Here is a 20,606-nt window from a genome sequence, read left to right as displayed (position 1 = left end):
ATAAAACCTCAATTATTTTGTATATTTAACAAACAATTTACAGCACATGTTTCTTTAAGGTAGATTTCACAAATAGAATTTATTGTATATGTCCACACCGATGTAGAAAGCTTGTATATTCATTTAGTGAAATATTTACCTAATATATTGTAATAAACATTCTGCTGGTACGATTACAGTCACCAATAGAAATGTGTTCCTCGAGCAAAGTTTATTTCCCTTTCGGTAAATGTTGATTTGAATGTGCATGCACGGCGAATTTATATGTATATCTACGGTTTTTTTCGCGCTGAATGATTGATCGAGCGATATCGGGGCGAAGAATAGAAATGGACGACTGCAATTCAATCTCCATTTGATTGTTGCGGCGATGTACAATCACTCGTATAACTCCTGACGTTCTCTGAAAGGCAGCTCTGATTCTCCTTGTTTTTATAAATACACGGCGATAACGATCCCGTCTTTTCCCTTGGACTACGGCAAATAAGCTGGTTATTTATAAACGATGCTCGCACTTCTCAAGGAAAATCCGTTGTATTATTAATACACGCGTGTTCCTCGGCGAAACTTATAGTAAATAAAAGTTGAACCTTAACATTTCATTGTCGGATCTTAGCGCGTCCTCCTTTTTCAATATCAATAGCAGGAATCTTTAGGGATATTCGCAGGAAGATTTATTCAGTCAAATTTTCTATAACAACGTGTAGACATATATTACACTGTATATATATATATATATATATATATATATATATATATATATATAATGTATATTACAGATGTATATTACACTGTAGACATTTTGTAGATACTATAAAATTGATTGGTGTTTTTAATCACAAATTCCGAAATACGAACCCAAGGTTATTTTTCAGGGGCAAATTGTTGTAAAATGCAGTAGTAGTTTATTATTATCATGTTCGATCGTCAAAGATATCGCAAGACGATAGATATTCTCGCAATCTATTTTTGATAGCAGCATTCATTCTCTGTTTTCTGTAAAATTAGATCACTCCGTTTTTAGAAAATTCGAACCGTTGAAAATGCTGCAGAAGTAATAAACAAAATGCATTCCAACCAGATAGTTCATACCTTTATTTATTTATTGAAGTATTTCAATAAATTAACCAAAAAATGACACGTTCAGTAGAACACCTTGCACGTGACTGTAATATGAATATAATATTATAATTAATATGACAAATGCCGCACATAAAATGTTCTGACGAAGTATATTTTTGTAGTTTGACCAAAAATTGAAGCATACAGTGGACCACCCTGTACATGAGAATATTTTCCCCCGGTGGTCACCCCCGCCGCGCCTCCCCCCATTCTTTACCGATGGAGCCCGATAAATAAGCGGTCGGTTATTTATAAACGGCACCTGTGATTCTTGAAGAAGATGTATGTAGTGGCCTGCGCACTTCTGCCAATTTCCCTCTCGCTCCCACGGGCATATCCTTTCCACGGCCTTTTCCGCGCCAACAGCTTCGATAAAGGAGGCGCTTCTGTGAGAACGTCGAGTCGAGACGCCACTTCGGAAATGTACCGACCCGTCCGAAGGTCTATTGATTACGTACAGGAATAAAGTAAAAAGGTAGGAGACTCCTTTAACGAACATGTCGGGTTGTATGCGCCACTCGAATGTTACCGCATCGGATTCTACCAGACAGAAACGTTCCTCCATGCGCATCGTATGCTCCTGGCTGCCCCTTTGTTCGCCATCCCGAGCCGAATCTGCAGTTTAACGTCACTTACGTAACTCATACGGAAACCCATTTCGGTATAGCCGCTGGACAAGATGCGAAGACCTCGTCGAATTTCCCCGAGCAATCCCATTTGCCGAGAATTCCAGGTCGGACAGCCATACAGCTCCGAACGGTTCCCGTTCGTTCCTCGCTACGACAAATTAATTGGTCCTTTGCTATCTAATCGACGCAATAATCACCGATAGACACAATAGAGGGACAATTGACGCTGTTCAACAAATTCTCTTCTCTTTCGCAAGAGTTTTCAGCAATGACGAATAAATTTTTCGATATTACAATTTACGGTATTTCGAATTGAAGGAGACTCGAGAGAGCGCGGCGCCTATTTTATAGTATTTAAGAAAGCCAACAAATTCTCTTCTGTTTTGCAAGAGCTCTCAGCAAAGACGAATAAATTTTTCGATATTACAATTTACGGTATTTTCAATTGGAGGAGACTCGAGAAAGCGCGGCGCTTATTTTATAGTATTTAATGAAGTCAACAAATTCTCTTCTCATTTGCAAGAGCTTTCAGCAATGACGAATAAATTTTTCGATATTACAATTTACGGTGTTTTCAATTGAAGGAGACTCAAGATAGCGCGGCGCCTATTTTATAGTATTTAAGAAAACCGACAAATTCTCTTCTCTTTTGCAAGAGCTCTCAGCAAATTTCGAAAGAATTTTACATTTTTCAAACATCTAAATATGTTTAAAAAGAGCAATGTGACGATTTTACAATTTACGATGTTCTCGATTGAAGGAGACTCGAGAAGCGTGGCGCTTATTCTATAGTATTTAAGAAAGCCAACAAATTCTCTACTGTTTTGCAGGAGCTCTCAGCAAAGACGAATAAATTTTTCGATATTACAATTTACGGTATTTTCAATTGAAGGAGACTCAAGATATCGTGGCGCCTATTTTATAGTATTTAATCAAGTCAAGAAATTCTCCCCTCATTTGCAAGAGCTCTCAGCAATCCCGAAAGAATCTGACATTTTTCGAACATCTAAATATGTTTAAAAAGAGCAATGACGAACAAATTTTTCGATATTACAATTTACGGTGTTTTCCATTGAAGGAGACTCGAGAAAGCGTGGCGCCTATTTTATAGTATTTAATCAAGTCAAGAAATTCTCCCCTCATTTGAAAGAGCTCTCAGCAATCCTGAAAGAATCTGACATTTTTCGAACATCTAAATATGTTTAAAAAGAGCAATGACGTATAAATTTTTCGATATTACAATTTACGGTACTTTCAATTGAAGGAGGCTCAGGAAAGCGCGGCGCCTATTTTATCGTATTTAATAAAGTCGAAATTTCCAGCATTCCCAGAATGCTTCGGAGCAACGCGGAAATCTCATGTTTTCCAGTCAACAGTCCACACCATAGACGATATATTAAACTTTCCCTTTATTCGCTTTTCATAGAATTTCATGCGTTCGTGCTGTTGTTGCTCGGCGACGACGAGCCAGCAATATCTTCGTTTCGGTTTCACCGGAGATACGAGTTTTGCTTTATCGACTCTGCGAACGCCGGAGCGAACGGGACCCGTCGAGCAATCTCCGAGGTTCATTCCCCGAAAATTTCGGTCGTCGTCGCTGTCTTTACGGCGCCATTTTCCCGCGGAATCGAGCTGCGGAATTTTTCCGAGACCAGCGATCACGATGGCGGAACAAAGACTCTCGCGAGTGCGATTTTCTAAACCGTTGCCGCCGGATAGTAGGGGTGTATCTTAGGCAAGCTGTTTGAGTTGCAGATGGTACCGAGGTCCCGGGCTTGGGAAATCAATACCGTCAAAACCTCCCCTGGTCCTGTGTCACTGCTATCCCTATTCCTCGTGCCAGCTACAAAGTCACGGCTCCGCCACAGAGAATCATTTTTCGATGATCGCTTCATCAGCGGGGACGATCCCTGCTCAGCAAACACCGGAATTATCTTTTTCGGCGTTTTCTTTTGAAAGAACGATCCGCTTGCGCAATTAAGGGATATTCTTGTGTAAACCTTTGAAAAAATCAATTTTCTTTCGCACTTCCTTGGAGAACCCAGTGCCAGAGCTGTATTTCCAAGTTCCCGTGACCGAACCCCATAATTAGCGAGGCAGATTCACTTCTGAAGTAATTAAGTAAGTAATTTTACAGTGTTTAAAACGTCTTCATCCCCAAGAATTCAGAAGGGAAAAGAAAATTTGTATTTTTGGGGTATGGCTACATTTATAAAAATGAATCAAATTTTAATTCATCTAAACAGAAACGCGTGACATTCATATTTGTTAGACATTGTTAAAATCTTCATGACCAGTCTGACTCGTTAAAATACGGGCTGCAGTGTTTTATAGAACTTTTACTTAACCTATCATTATCCAAAGATTAAGGCTAGAAAATGTCGGTTTGCAGGTTCAATGAGGAATGCACCTCCCAGATAAATGTTTACAATTGTTCTTCAACAAAAACATTGGTACTCTTGAATGTGACATAAATTGTCCTATAAACGGAAAGAACCACTTTCTTCAAAATCAAATACTGTAGATAAACTCGTATTTTCGTCGTCTCGTAATATTAGGTTGGAGGGAAAGTTCTGTCGTATTTTAAAGAATATTAAAAATATTATTCGGTGACATAATTTCCATTTTTTGTAACAACTTGTTGCCATCTTTCAGGTAACCCGTGAATTCCTGCTTCCAAATGACTCACTGGCAACATGTGTTTTTGAATTTACAAGCAAAATTATCTGCTTATTTCAAATACGACATAACTTTCCAACCTAATATTGGGTTGGTAAGAAACTACAGTATTTTACCACGTTTTTTATCGATAAATGACCCAAATGTCTGGCCGATATGTGTCCCAGAACTATCCCCACTTCTGCGGGGTGTACCCCCTTGAGGGGCCATGAAGCTCGGGTGACCTCGGTCGCCGAGAAGTATGACATCATACGGCTCGCGTATATCGGTGAGACCACACTAATCCGAATGACAAAACTTTCTTATTTTTCATTATTTTTCATGGAACTTTCACCGACATATTCGTGGCAATTTTCTAATGAAAATAATACCAAACATGATATAATTCCGATGATATTTACTTGTGTAATGGACGATGAAAGTTCCGAACGCAAGGAAAGGTATGGAAAGTTCTTTGAACTGTGCCGGCGCGCTGCGACTTTCCGCGTCTCTTTCATTCCCATACGCTGTCCTTCTTTGCGTCCAAAACTTTCATCGTTCATTACACAAGTAAATATAATTGGAATTATATCATATTTGGTATCATTTTCATTAGAAAAATGCCACGAATATGTTAGTCAAAGTCCCATCAATAAATAATGAAATAAAATTTCAAGTGTCTAGCTCATCGGAAAGTTAGTTTAAAATCAATTGCAAAATTTGTACCAAAGAAACAGACAAACAGACAGACAAGAAAGCGAGCTAATAAAAACGTGGTAAAATAAAGAAGTTTTGTCTTGGGTCAGTTATGTGTGTTTACACTTCTAGGCGACCGAGGCCTCTCTCGAGCTCCGCTGTTCCTTTTCCCGTTCGGCAAAAGTCAAAGAATAGTATCCCTGGCGGATAATTGTCCCTGGACAGACCCGTGTTGGGGACAATTATCGATAAAATACTGTAAAATTTTTTCTATTTTTCTATTCAATTTCTATGCAATTTTTCTATTCAAGCAATGAACTTTAATCAGTAGAATATTTTCCATTTTGTTCGATGATCTTTTGCCATCTTTCTGGTAGCTACATAATTTCGCACTCATAAAACCTTAAAATGTTTCCGAAATTGGGTTTTATTTCACCTTAAAATATCGAAATTACTTTCTTGCCAACCCAATAGATGAACTAATGGGCGGCGACCGTTTTTCAAATGTTTCAGATTTGACAAATGCACGTCAGTGGTACAACTATGTACGCTGTTTAATCCCTGGCGCTAGTTAACATATCGCGATAGTCATTAATTTTAATAAATGCGTATACCCGTTACGGCGTGTAGATTATTCAATATTATGGGAGCCAACGTTGGATGATCCTGTATCATCGTAATTATGCGGTGTCATACGAGGCAGCGAACGTGTGTTACGGCAGAGATTATATCCGAGATAAACACCGATTTACATCGTGCTGAATATTTCAATCATTTCGCGATCGCGAGCTATTAAATTTTTAATCAAACCCTCCCGACTGATGATTGCGGCCGTTTAATTACATTACAGGATTAGAAATGGTCCGCGCGAGAAATGATGGATACGTACTCCGCGAGATTTCCATCAGATATCTCTTATTCGGGGAATCTTTGCGCCATCCTACTGTCCTCATTCCCTGTAAACATCGATAATCATTATCGGCCCATCAATTTCGTTGATTATCGCACTCGAGCGATGAGTAATTCAAGGATGATCAACGAATCTCTTACTTTCGAGCTAGATCGAGTACAACATTCTAGAGCAGTGGTGGTGAACCTATGACACGAAGGCTTTGTAAGTGACCCACGCGTTTATTGTATTATAATATTGACCTGCAAAAGTTAAAGTTATAAATGAAAAAGTAAACTAAAATCTTTTTTTGATTATTTCAAAAGTGAGAACCGAAAAGATTCAACTGTCAACTTTATCTTTTAACAAAATGTTTGACGTTTCCAAATAATTGGCACCCTTCCCCCCCCCTTCTAATTGAAGCCACGAAAAATAATTATAATATATATAAAAATATAATTGACCCACTCTTCAAAAGGGTTCGTCATCACTGTTCTAGAGCAAAGGTACTGGCAGGCAAGGGGTAACTTTTTCCCCTAAATTGATGTACCCTCCCCCTCATCTGGCAACTCTGCTTCGTTCTCGAGAAAATCCAATCTGAAGCATAATCATGTTTAAGGGGGTGGGCCACCTTGGCTATGGAATTTTATTAAGGCTGCAAATTTTTCAGAACTGTTTCTTCCTTTTTTTCATTTATTCCTTTTCATAATAATTTTATTATTATGATCAGAGTTCATCCCCGTGCGACGTTAGATGGAGATCCCCTCCACATCGCACTCTTCAAAAGGACAGAATTATTTTTAACCCCTTGCCGTACCCTTTTCTTGACAGTTACAGGGATTAAAACGTCTTCATGCACAAAAATGTCGTAGAAGGGAAAAGAAAATGTATATGTTTTGTATGGCTACATTTATTTTAATGTTTAAGTATTGATTATAAACGAATCAAATTTTATTTCATCTAAAATGAAACGCGTGACATTCATATTTGTTAGACTATGTTGAAAACCTTCATCACGAGTCTGGCTCGTCAAGATACGGCAAGGGGTTAAGGGTATAAATGAAGAATTTTGTACAACACTTCGGAAAGGAAAACGACAAATACGTAAAAGGTGATGTGTTTCCGATTATTTTCCATGAAATATATCTTTAATCACTTATTTTTAAATGAGAGCGTTTAAATTCGTTTCAACAAATCTGAACGCGTGCAGCAGCGATTTAAATCTCCGAATGAAAAACTTTTTTCAGATAATACTTGACTCCCCACTCTTTGAAAGAACAGAATTATTTTTAAGGGTATAAATGAAGCATTTTCTACAACATTTTGGAAAGGAAAACAACGAATACGTTTAAGAGGTGAGCGTCTCCGATTATTCTCCATGAAATATATTTTTAATAATTGATTTTTAAGCGTGAGGCTTTAAATGTTCATTTCCTTTCAGACTCGTTTCAACAAATCTGAACTGCAGCGATTTAAATCTCCAAATAAAAAACTTTTTTCAGATAATACTTGACTCCCACTCTTCGAAAAAACAATTATTTTTAAGGGTATAAATGAAGAATTTTCTACAACATTTTGGAAAGGAAAACAACGAATACGTTTAAGGGTTGATGCGTCCCCGATTATTCTCCATGAAATATATTTTTAATAATTGATTTTTCAGCGTGAGGCTTTAAATGTTCATTTCCTTTCAGACACGTTTCAACAAATCTGAACGCGTACTGCAGCGATTTAAATCTCCGAATGAAAAACCTTTTCCAGATAATACTTGACAAATACAGATTTGTAAGACTTTATCGCCTGTTTCAATATTTCGAATCAACCTCCATCCGGGTATCTATGACGCTGATGTACAAGATAAATAGGTTCGAGAGTTTACATTCTTATTGTCCGAGAAAATATTTGTTCAGTAGATTACGATATAGGAAAGGCGTGCGACACCTTGCACCAAAAAGTAAACATTTATCTTTACGCTTGTGGTTTCCTATATATAATGCAGATTTACAATACCGGTATCCTTTTGTTGAAGTTATATTAGATTGTTGCATATACGAAATGTCCGATTTTTAGCAATGACACTAAACAAACGCAATTTTTGTACCCAATGTATTCTATCTACTTTCAAGCTTCTTGATTATATTACGGTAAAAATAAGATACAGTCGGTGTGCAAAGTATTCGTACACATTAAAGAAACGAATTACTTTTTCAAAATTGGACCCAACAGCTTGAGTTTCGTTTCAGACGTTTACTAGCTAATGTGTAAATAATTTTCTTTAAAACTGGTCGCAATTGCGAAGGAAATAGTAAAGGTCACGATTTTTTAATTTTCATCTGTACCTGTAATGAAAATTTAGGAGGCGCCTTTGGTAGGCTAAGTATAAGTTATATGTATGTATACTTGTACAATGTTTCATCGAAATCGATCGAGGATGTTACGAAATATAAATGATTGAAAATAGCAAGAATCGTAAGAATGTGCGATTTAAATGAATCGCAAACCGTAAATTCAAAAATTTTTACATCTTAGAACGTCCATAGCTTTTTTATCCGTCAACCAATTTCAATGAAACTTTGTACATATATACAGGGTGTCCCAAAATTCGTGAAAATCCCGAAAGAGGGTGGTACCTGAGACCATTTCAAGTGACATTTTCCTTTGCAAAAATGTTATCCGCGGCTTTGTTTAGGAGTTATTAACGAAAAACGCGGACCAATCAGAGCGCGACCTAGACGCGAGTTGCCATAGTCGGCCAATAGACATTTGCCGCGCCGCGCCGCGCCCTTTCGGGATTTTGACGAATTTTGAGACACAGTTTAATTTAAATTTTCATTACGGGCACAGTGATGTGAAACAACTGATAAACTCATTTTTTTTTTAATTTTTACTTGGACTACTTTCATAATTATGGGCACGAATGTAAATGTATTTATCCGTTTTATAATTGATTCGTTAATTTGGTCTTTGTCCTTAATTTATAAAGATGTTTTTTTAATAACATAGTATATAGGAGCCACTAATCGAAGAATACTGACACATGATATGTGACATTTATGTTTTATATTAGATAGTGGACACGCGATTATACATAGACCGAATTATTATTGGCACGGTTGTTAAATTTTCTATGGGCCGCGGTATCGATCGCGATATCGCTCAAGTTAACTATCCTCCATATTGACATACAAGAAATTAAGACTGGCGTGTAGATAACTTAGCTATCGTGCTACTTGTCGATAAGTATTTTATCTTAAGTGTTCTGTTCGAGTGTTGCTATAGATATTACAAGATGTCTCTTTCTTTCTCATGTCAATGAGCTCTAATCTAAGAGTAAACTTCTTACTCACGCCGGACTATTAATAGAACCGATAAAAACATGTGGATATTAAAATTACCATTATTACGAGTTCTCGAAATCGAACTAATCAACCTTTATAAAAAAACACATTGGATTTCAGCCGTAAATACAAGATTTACAGTCGGTCACAAAAATATTGGGGCAAAATTGCAATAGATTGGAATTGTAGAAAAGATACTGAAAGTTAAAAATCTACAAAATGTACTTTCTAAATTTTCAATATAGGCCCACATAAAAAAGTTGAAAATGCAACTTTTAGTATTTTTTCTACAATTCCGATCTATTGCAATTTTCGGAAAAATTTCTTTCCACATCCTGTAGTAAACTAATTGCTCTTGCTTTCCAAAAAAGTTCAAATCGCATGGTCCAATATTAAAAAAGTTATCGTCTTTTTAAGAGTGTCCCAATATTTTTGTGACCGTCTGTATATGTATAAAACTGAGAGTATGAATGTACGCACTGACAAAAATAAACTATCTTCTTTACTGCAAACCTAATTAAATGTAAATCAGAGATAATGAGTGACCATATATACCGCTTACTGTGTTGTTAATTAATTAAGTCGCTGTTAATGGATTAACAGCGGCAATGCAGGCCATCATTATATTTACGACAAATTTTAATTCGAGTGATTGATCTAAATTAATTGTTGAATAATTAGTCCATCATTCGGTTATCGGATTAATAAATATTCTATAAGCCACAAATATGATACATCGCGCTTGTAATTAGTACTAGGCCATCCGGAAAGTAATTTTGTTTCCTGTGTAGCGATTAATTCGCGAAATCGTGGTATATCTTCTGAGAGCTGACATTTCGGACGTCCTTTTCCTACCTTGTAGTGCTTTATAGCCTTTCAAGTACGTTTATGTCATCGCATCAAATATGCAAAATCGAAGTAATGCATTTCCACCAGCTTTTACATTTTTATTACCGCAAGGGTAAAAATGCAGTGCACGAAAGAAATAGTTGTGTGCTGTTCAAGGAGATGATGTACCATCGGATTACACCATTCTCTTTTTGCTTTCTTCAACATTTTTCATGCGGTGCAAATTTCAACAGTATTTGCAATAGTTTTTCGCAAATATCTCGAAAACTAAGAGCGAGCGCCGGGTAGTTGTAATGACAAAAGTTGTTCAGAATGTTGTCCTCGATAACATATGTCAAGGTCAAGGTCATCGGAGTTTACCCAATATCCTATCAAAATGATAATTTTCAAGCAAAATGAGGATCCTACATAATACTGATTCATCAGTAATAACTGTGGCAAGAGCGTTAAGTTTTTACATACCAGACTGAAAATACATCAGTTTAAGTCCAACTTTGCAAAAACTAGGGCGCACTGGGGTAACCACTCCCACCTTTCAATTTACCGAGAAATGTGCAGTATTTTGTCGTTGTGTATTATTTATTGTAGACAGCAACTATTTCATACACAATGTATTAGGTAGATATAATCCTACCAGCTTTTCGAAAATAGGAAATAATGCATTATACCTTATTAAGACAGATTACTGTACAGCAAACCAGAGCCAGCCGTCGGAAGTAATCCGTGCTCGAGAGCCTGCACTAATCCGTGGAACAGTAAGCCACAATGCTAGTTCAGAATAAATTTGATTCTATTAAAATTTCGTTGTATATGCAAATATTCAAATGTTATCTTCTAATAAACGAACATGCTTGTGCATGCATGTATGTACCTATTTAATTCGTGACAACTTCGGTGTAACATGTCCCGCGATTCGGACAACAAGTTTGGAAACGTGTAGCGTAACACTATTTGCTGAGAACATAATGTCAGTTCGAGGAATTCTGGTTGTTGGTTGGTTTAGAGTTTAGAACATCCTCTCTCTTCCTCCCTTGAAAACAAATAAAAAGTTACGCCATCGTAAAGGGCAAATGGATTCTCGCATCAAAAATGTAAATGTGCACTCCACTTGCACGAGAAATCCGCATGCATTACCGCTAACACTGCGAAACTATCTAATATTATGTTCGTAGTTTTGGATACATGAAATAGTTGGGCGTTAGTTGTTCTCGGCAGTATTCGAAAACCTGCGACGATAGTTTATGGAAAATATTTCACACGAGAAAGTGAAGCTCGCATGGATGAATTCAGTTCTGTAGTTAATTAACGTTTCAAGTGCAATTTTCAGTGGAAGAAAAGATTTTCCTATTAAAATGAAACTTGCAGCGATATTTTCTGGAAAATATTTCACACGAGAAAGTGAAGCTCGTATGGATGAATTCAGTTCTGTAGTTAATTAACGTTTCAAATGCAATTTTCAGTATCAAGATAAGATTTTCCTATTTATAGTCGTCGAAGTCTGTGGATTGATGAATTATTATTTAAACCATTGTTTACTCTGAAAGTACAGTGTCATATTCTGTATAATTTCATTATTTTGTTATTTTCTATTGTTCCCATCGATCCCATTTATACAGTGTAAAATTTCTTATTCAAATGCGTGTAGTCTTAACGAGCTTTAAAACTGCATTAAGTCGGAGGATGGTATCGTTGCTTGGAAGTTTACATGGAGTTTCAGTGGAATCATAAAAAGACTACTATGCAATAATAAAGCAAAAACGATGCGGAAACGTTCAAGATGCAGTTAGGACGTAGAATTGTCTTATCTAAAAATAACTTTAAATTGAAGAGTGGCAAGCTACGGGACTATGGAAATTCTAAATAGGAAAAACAGCGCAGAAGTCACGTTCGTAATGTGTACCCTGATTATACTCTGGTTTCGCACAAAAATATCTATTTTATGTTAGGTTAGTGGTTTTCACAAATATCTAGTAATTAAGAAATTGATGTTACTATTTATAATTTCTTTAATGTTACTAATTATTAGACAGCGGATCTTTATGAAAAATAAAAATTTTCTGAATTGCAACAAACTGAAACGAAATAGAAATTTATTTTCTTTCCTGATATGTTTAATAGTTCGAAAATAATACAACAGTATTTTGTCTTGTATTTAGTGTTGCTGTTTTAAATTACACCTACTCATTATTGCCGTAAATTCATAAAATCCGCTGTTTAATATTTATTTATGTAATAATTATTTCTGTAGGTCAAGCGATATATTCATTTATTAATTGCATAGAATGTGTATTAATGAAATGTATAACAGCTTTTCCTATTAAACAGATGCCGCAAAAGGTTCAATCACGCCTCTGAATTAAAATTTTATGCTTCTCTGTTCTCTTCTTCAATATTAGTTATTGAGAAACTTTTGCGGTTCAGTTCTCCGAGGGTCTTGTTGCGGAAACGGAAGGATGTTAACTTTTCCATTTCTTCTATAAAACTTCGCTGCTCACCGAAAATTAGTGAAGAAGTATCTTGTTTTAGTTATTACAATTTTCCAATTAAGTTCGAATCTATTATGTATAGACTGCGGATCTTTATGCAAAATAAAAAATGTTTGCATTGATTGAAAGACACAGGAGCCAAATAGAAATTTCGTTCTTCTTTTAATCGTCTTATTAAGCTGTAATTCGTTCACTGCTTTAAATTGTACGTGCCCATTTTTGTCATAAATGCATAAAAATCAGTACACACAAATTTAAAGCAGGAGTTATATTAACAAGATTTAAGGACATGAGTGTATTAGTTTCAGTTTAATAAGATAATTATGAGAAGAAAATATTTTTTATTTAGATCCAGTGTCTTTCAATAAACGTGAATATTTTTTATTTTGCGTAAAGATCCGCAGTCTCTCTCTCTCTAATCATAACTTTTATTCAATGTGACATAATAGCGGTAAGTTTTCCTGGACAAATGGTATTCAAACAATCATTTTAATGGCCATAGTATGTAGTCGTGCGTTTCTACAGAATTTATGAACACATTCGAGTTACTTTCGTCAATTAATTAATGTTAAGAACACCGTGTATCAATTATAATAAACGCAACTAGCGTTTAATGCACGTCGAATTCGTTCAGTCTGTAACATGCATTTCTGTACCATGAAAGTTTCCAGCTTATCATCGAGGACAATGACATCGCGTCTATTGATCAACGTCAATTATTAAAGTCAACTACCATCTCCTGCATGTACGGCACATAACGTTGTTAAGACAATTTCTACAGGAAAGAAAAAAAAGAAATGTTAATGTGTCTCCTTGCAATTGATACAGACAATTATTATTTTGCCCATTCATTGTATCCATTTTCTGATTAATAAACTTTGTTTAACGTGTTTTATGTAACGTGTGTGTGTCTCAGTAAATATACAATTTAATCTAAATAAATAAATAATTAATTCAAGGTATTCTTAATGGGTGAAATTGATTTGCAACAGGGTGAAATTGCCGTGCAAAACCTACACGTGCAATTGATTTACAAAAAGGTGAAATTGATTTGCATAAGGTTGAATTTGAGTTGCAAAAGGGTGAATTATATTCCAGGTATTAAACCGAGGATTCTGTCTTTTAAATTTCGGAGGAACCTCCGATCTCGTATTACCAGGACTTACTTTGTGATATACGAGAGCGGGTGTACGATTCAAAAGGGAACACCCACTAGCCATATAGATTTTCACTGGTATTTCCGCGTGCTTTTTAAATAAAAGAGGAAAGGGGATAAGAATCGATTTACGTCAACTGTCTTTTCTGTTGAAAATGCAAGTTCGGGTCGCTAGGCTTGTGCAAACATATTTACATCACCCTCGTTGCGTGTACGCTCGAAATGCCATCGAGATGCATCCCGAGCAGATGACTTTCCTTCGTCAAAAAGTCAGAAAACTGGGTTGATCAAGGCCGACCTATTTACGCGTCTCGAATGAAACAGCGGAACCAGCTGATGAAACAATCATCTACAAATTTTTAGGAAGTCCTCGGTCCTTTACGAACGAGAATTTTTTCTGAATGAATGTTATTGTCGAATCATTTAAATCGTCGACTTCATTATTTGAATTTCTAAATTTTTCATTTGGAATTAACGACATTTTCTGCATGGTTCCCACGATTTTCTGGAGTAATTTAGAACCTGAAAGAAAATAACGTGGGACGCGTTCTCCAGATGAATCGATTGGCGATTCAATCGTCGACTTTATTATAGAATTTCTAAATTTTTTATTTGGAATTAACGACATTTTCTGCATGGTTCCCACGATTTTCTGGAGTAATCTAGAACCTGAAAGAAAATAACGTGGGACGCGTTCTCCAGATGAATCGATTGGCGATTCAATCGTCGACTTTATTATAGAATTTCTAAATTTTTTATTTGGAATTAACGACATTTTCTGCATGGTTCCCACGATTTTCTGGAGTAATTTAGAACCTGAAAGAAAATAACGTGGGACGCGTTCTCCAGATAAATCGATTGGCGATTCAATGTGTATCTGGCAATATTTAATGCAAATGTGTTCATGTATATTTGAGAAATGTGTGCATGTGATTTTTCTTGGAGACAAATAGCCGTCCGATAGAATTTTATCGAACATTTTCAAGTTGTTTCGCAACGTGGGATTATCTCTTTCACGATTTCCATGGATGTGGGCGTGATGGTGATGCGGTGGAGCGTGAAATGATTTCATACGTAAAAATATATTGCCTTACGGAGGTCTTTGTTTCCGAGGAAAACTAGTTTGAAAATGTTTGCGGTCCATATGCATTTAGACGTATTGTCTCCTTGATTGAAAAATTGAGACAGAATCGTAATGAAGATTTCCAAGGAACAATTGAATAATTACGGACGTTAGTAATCTCCTTTAAGCCGAAATAAAATTGCATATTTTTATTGTCAATATTTATATTATTTAGTTCTAATACTTTTTTTAGAAATGAGATGCTCACTTTGGAGATGATCCTTTATTTCTAATAGGAAGCAGTAAATAATAAGTTTTATTATTCTCAATGTTTAGTAACTGGCCACAACCCGAGAAGATTCGTCACAATCTTTTCAGGATCCACATGGAGCATTAGTAGAAACGGAGGGTAATCATCAGACAAACTAAGAGAAAATCATTTTATTGGTGCCCTAGAAACGACACACAACTAATATAAACAATCTTTTCTTTTCTATAAAATTCTGAACGATGAATTTATAGCAAAATTGAGTAGACGAAATTCAAAATTGTAAGAAAATTTTGACAATTGAAGATGACAATATATGATTTCTCATCTATTAAAATTATTAACCCCTTGCCCTACAATATCGGTGTCCGACTTGTGATGAAGATTCTGAACAGAGTCTAATAAATATTGATAATGTTATTAATCTTCTTTGAACCGAGATGAAATTCTATTTTGGTTTTGCTAATGTATAGTTATTGGAGAACGTGTAGGCATACAAGAGATATTCATTCTTCTCCTTTCTTAGGAAATTACGAACTACAAAGACAATTCTAATCACTGGAACCGTAAAATAAATCGTAGGACAAGTGGTTAAGGGAGGAAATAGCGCTCTATTTGGTTCCTGTATCTCGCAATCGACGCAGACAATTTTCGTTTTGCACAAAAATCCGCAACCTAATAATCACTATAGCCAACCAAATAAATAATGCTGCAAGAGGTTAATTAGGTGTACATATTACGAGATTTGCTATTCCGCGAATTTCAAAGCAGGTCAGAGAATTGGCTTTCTCTTGCGACGACAGGAAGAACGGGCTGTCGAACAAACACCATCGTGTTCGTGGAAATCCACAGAGGTATCTACACAATACATTTTAATCCCTCGATTGGTTCTATCGCGATGGGTTCTACGGTTGCGCGCGCACTTTCGCACATGTTCGCGGGGTGGCACACGGACACGAGGCGTTCGCGCGAAAACGTAACACAGGCCCGCCGCACCCTTTGTGCTAAAATTAGAAGTGACGGAGAGCGTATACTCACTTCGGTGGGCTTCGAGCTTTTATTCACTGGCGTTTAGACATAACGTGTTGCGGTGGCTTTCAATGGCACTGACAGAGACAGAGGAGAACGGACGATAGAGGACAGCGCGATGGGGATGTCGGAGAACGATGGAGAGAGACAGTTGCGGAGGGTTGAACAGGGACGGCGAGTGGAAGAGAGAGGAAGATGGGAGCCAATGATATGGAAAAGGGAGGAATATATTGCGATGGAGTAAAAAGAGGAAAGGTGTAGTCTCATAGAGAAATACAGGGCAACGGTGCTAAGGGAACGTTCGCGATAAAGATATATCGGCAAAGAACAAGGGCTGAAGAGAGAGAGAGAGAGAGTGAGGCTCGGCCAGGGCAAAGGGAAAGGCGTAAAAACACGTGAGAAGCTAATCACGTTCAGGACGGTCGAGTTTCAAAGAAATTCTTCGGTGGGCTTCACCAGTGGCCACTGCCTTTTATTTTTTATTGGAGTTTTTATTTACTCAAAACTTTCCCTCCCTTACCTCCCGCGCGCGCGCGTGCTGATTGCACCCGTGGATGTAGCAGCGTAAAGGGCATCTGTGTTTGCCCTAGCTTGAGGTAAAACTTTTTATTATACTTTCTTGTTTTTTAGCGTGCTTGTTTGTCGTTTAGTATACACGTATACACGACCGCGGATTAAAATGGACGACGAATCTGTCGGTTTATTAACCCTCATGTTGCATGTGATTTTTTCTGTTCGCGTCGCAGGGTGCGTTTCTTTAACACATTACCGACTGGTAATTATTGCATAATTTTGAAAAATTACATGGCTGAACACTGTTTAATGGAACCTTCAATAGCAACAGCAATTTTCATTGTGAACTAACAAGTCATCCTGAATAACGTCTTCTAATAGTTTCATTTAAGATTGCAATGTAAAAGAAAATTTCTATGCTTTCTTTTGGTACAGCACAATTATTGAAAATCCTATTAATAGGCTTCCGGTAGGTAAAATGTTAAAATTTAAAAGTATCAAGCTAGATAAAGCTGGATGTAGCAGCGTAGAGGGCATCTGTGTTCGCCCTAGCTTGAGGTAGAACTTTTTATTATTCTTTCTTGTTTTTTAGCGTGCTTGTTTGCCGTTTAGTATATGTACAGGTATGTACAAGTCTGTCGGTGCCGTCAAAACATTCGACGATTTCGGAGTTTGTCAACCTTCATGTTACGCGTGATTTTTTTTCTGTTTATGTTGCAGACTGCATGTCTTTAAAATCTGAAAGTAAGGGAATGTTCGGGATAAAGATACTGCGGGTAACGAAAGTAGTCGAACGCCCTTTGAAACAAAATAACTTTTTTATAATTGTATCAAACGACCTGACTTTTGAATGACTTTTGAATATAATTTACAAGGTTACATGGAAAAATAAAAATGGCATTTTTTAAAACTTTTTTATTTGGTACCTTAATGAAAAAATTTGAAATATATCTTTCGTAGATCTATGTTAGATGTACATATGCTGAAAATTTAATCGAAAAAACACTACAAGCGATTAGAAATTGTGAAAATCGTAGTTTTACACGACTTTTGATCAGGTTCTGCTTAAAATCCACAGAATCGTGTACATCTTTTGATGCGTGTCGTTGTTTCCTGCGTTAATCGATTTCGATGAAATTTTCAGCATGTGTGTGTGTATAACTAACATAGATGTACAAAACATGTATTTCAAATTTTCATTAAGGCCCCAAATAAAAAAGCTTTAAAAAATGAATTATAAAAAATCAGGTCATTTGGTACAATTATAAAAAAGTTATTCTGTTTTAAAGGGCGTTCGAATACTTTCGTTACCCACTGTATATCGATGGGGAGAGAACAAGGGCTGAAGGACAATGGGAAAAGGCGTAAAAACACGTGAGAAGCTAATCGTTCAGGACGGTCGAGTTTCAAAGAAATTCTTCGACGAGCTTCACCAGTGGCCACTACCTTTTATTTTTTATTGGAATTTTTATTTACTCAAAACTTTCCCTCCCTTAGCTACCGCACGCGCGCTGATTGTTTGCTCTAGCTTGAGGTAGACCTTTTTGTTGTTCTTTCTTGTTTTTTAGCGTGCTTGTTTGCCGTTTAGTAAAAGTAGACTGCGGATTTTATGCATTTATGGCAAAAATGAGTGGGTGCGATTTAAACCACTAGAAAGATTAGAATGATTAAAGTATGAATGAACTGTTTATGTGGCTCCAATCACTCGTAATTGGTGCAAGAAATTTTTATTTTGCATAAAGATCCGCAGTCTAACAAGGAAGAACCCCAAGTGTCCGACTTCGAGTTTGATAATTTTTTGTGAGATGATGGTATATGGATCCCTAATTATAGTAATTATGTATGCAAAATATTAGGTGTAGTTACTCAATAGTTTTAAAGATATAAACAATTAAAGTTTCATACCTTGTTGATATACAAGTAAGCAGGTTGCGTGATTCAAAACCTGTGAATTAATTGTTTATATCTTTAGAACTATTGAGTAACTGCAGCTAATATTTTGCATACATTATTTGGAATCCACATACCATCATGTCACAAAAAATTATCAAAATCGAAGTCGGAAACTCGAAGTCCTTCCCTTTTAAGTAAAAGGGACGACGAATCTTTCGACGATTTCGAGTTTGTTAATCCTCATGTTACGCGTGATTTATTCTGTTTATGTTGCAGGATGCATTTCATTAAAATTTAAAAGTATGAAGCTGAGGGAATGTTCGGGATAAAGATATATCGATGGGCAAAGAAGAAGGGTTAAAGGGCGAGAGAGAAAGGAGCTCGGCCAGGGCAAAGGGAAAGGTGTAAAAACACGTGAGAAGCTAATCACGTTTAGGACGGTCGAGTTTCAAAGAAATTCTTCGGCGGGCTTCACCAGTGGCCACTGCCTTTTATTTTTTATTGAAATTTTTATTTACTCAAAACTTTCCCTCCCGCTCGCGCGCGCTGATTGACCCTGTGGATGTAGCAGCGTAAAGGGCATCTGTGTTTGTCCTAGCTTGAGGTGGAACTTTTTATTGTTCTTTCTTGTTTTTTAGCGTGCTTGTTTGTCGTTCAGTATACCGGTACAGACGACCGTGCTGCGCGGATTGAAACGAACGACGAATCTGTCGGTGCCGTTAGATCATGAAAACTTTCGACGATTTCGAAGTTTGTTCACCCTCGTGTTGCACCTATTTTTTTCTGTTCGTATTCTGGAATGCAGAGTTGGGCATTAATCGATTAAAATTTTAATCATGATTGATTGATTAATGTGTACGATTAAAAAAAGAAATCGTCGACAAATCGACGATTGATTTAATCGTCAATCCTTGATTAAAAAAAGGAATCATCGAAAAATCGGATGATGTAATCAATTGTTGAAGTTAGTCGCCTCACGGTCTATCCATAAATTGTAATAAGGAGGGGGGGAGAGAGACAGAGAGAGGGAGCAGAGAGCGGATGGAGAATTGACAGAAATAATAATACATATATTTCAACAGAAACATGTTTCAACAAAATATGGTCGTAGCTTTCCAGGAATCAGCTTTGCAGTAACTTCAAACATAAAAGCACGTAAACAGAGTTTGTATTATAGACCAAATGACAATACCCCTAAGCTCAGTTTACATTTTTTTCAGTATTCATACAGTTCTGATTACGTATTTCATTTCGAAATTTCAGCAGTTAATCATTAATCAATTATCCGATTGACGATTAATAATCGTTAATTGCAATTAACGATTAACGTAAAAGTTTAATCGTTAACCGCAATTGACGATTAATAAGTATTTAATCGTTAACCGCAATTTTAACGACTAAACGGGGAGATTAATAGTTAATTGCGATTAACGATTGAAGTAGAAATTTAGTCGTCAATCGTTGATTAAATTCTTGCCCAACTCCGGTAGAGTGTGTAATTCTTTAAAATTTGAAAGCATAACGCGCAGTTTGTTGGTTTAATTACTGAAGTAAACATCCGCTTGAAACGTACCTGTTGATCAAATACGAAACAAGCATTCCACTCCTACCCTAACAAATACAAGTTAGAAGCGTTCCATTTCTTCCAATATTGCTAAACTGTTTTCTCTCGATTTACTGCTAATGGAATTCGTAATGATTCGTTGTGTGTTCGAGAACGTTCCGATTCTTAAATGGTTCAGGTAGAAAGTGATATTTTCAAAGAGCGAGTTCGTTGAATAATTTGTTTCGTACAAGGGGATCGTGTCTCGCATTTTGCCGTGGTTACCACGATTCCACGAAAAGCGTAGTCAAAGCTATTAATGTACAAAACGGTGCGCGAAGGGGAATACAAGCGAAACGGCTTAAACAATAAAAATATTAGGGAAGTTGCACGCTTACCCCGTTGACTACGTTCGCGACAGAAATGCGTATTGTTTAATAGAACGAGAAATATCCCGGAGCTTGACTGCTTAGA

The 20,606-nt window shown here is 36.6% G+C and overlaps 1 protein-coding gene across 4 annotated transcripts in view; it reads left to right on the top strand.

The window, feature by feature from the left end:
* Pka-c1 (Protein kinase, cAMP-dependent, catalytic subunit 1) overlaps positions 1-20,606 on the top strand; it is a 109,304-nt gene extending 88,698 nt beyond the window's left edge. For 2 of the 4 annotated variants that reach the window (XR_013011910.1, XR_013011909.1), the window contains exon 2: positions 1-20,606. This exon is cut by the window's left edge and continues 61,426 nt beyond it. The gene's annotated coding sequence lies outside the window, so the exon portion shown is untranslated. The other 2 variants (XR_013011908.1, XR_013011907.1) reach the window with 2 other exon arrangements.

This window comes from Lasioglossum baleicum, chromosome 3 (genome assembly GCF_051020765.1).
Source record: "Lasioglossum baleicum chromosome 3, iyLasBale1, whole genome shotgun sequence".
NCBI lineage: Eukaryota > Metazoa > Arthropoda > Insecta > Hymenoptera > Halictidae > Lasioglossum > Lasioglossum baleicum.
The sequence above is the reverse complement of the archived record's forward strand: the minus strand, read 5'-3'. Positions and strand labels throughout refer to the sequence as shown.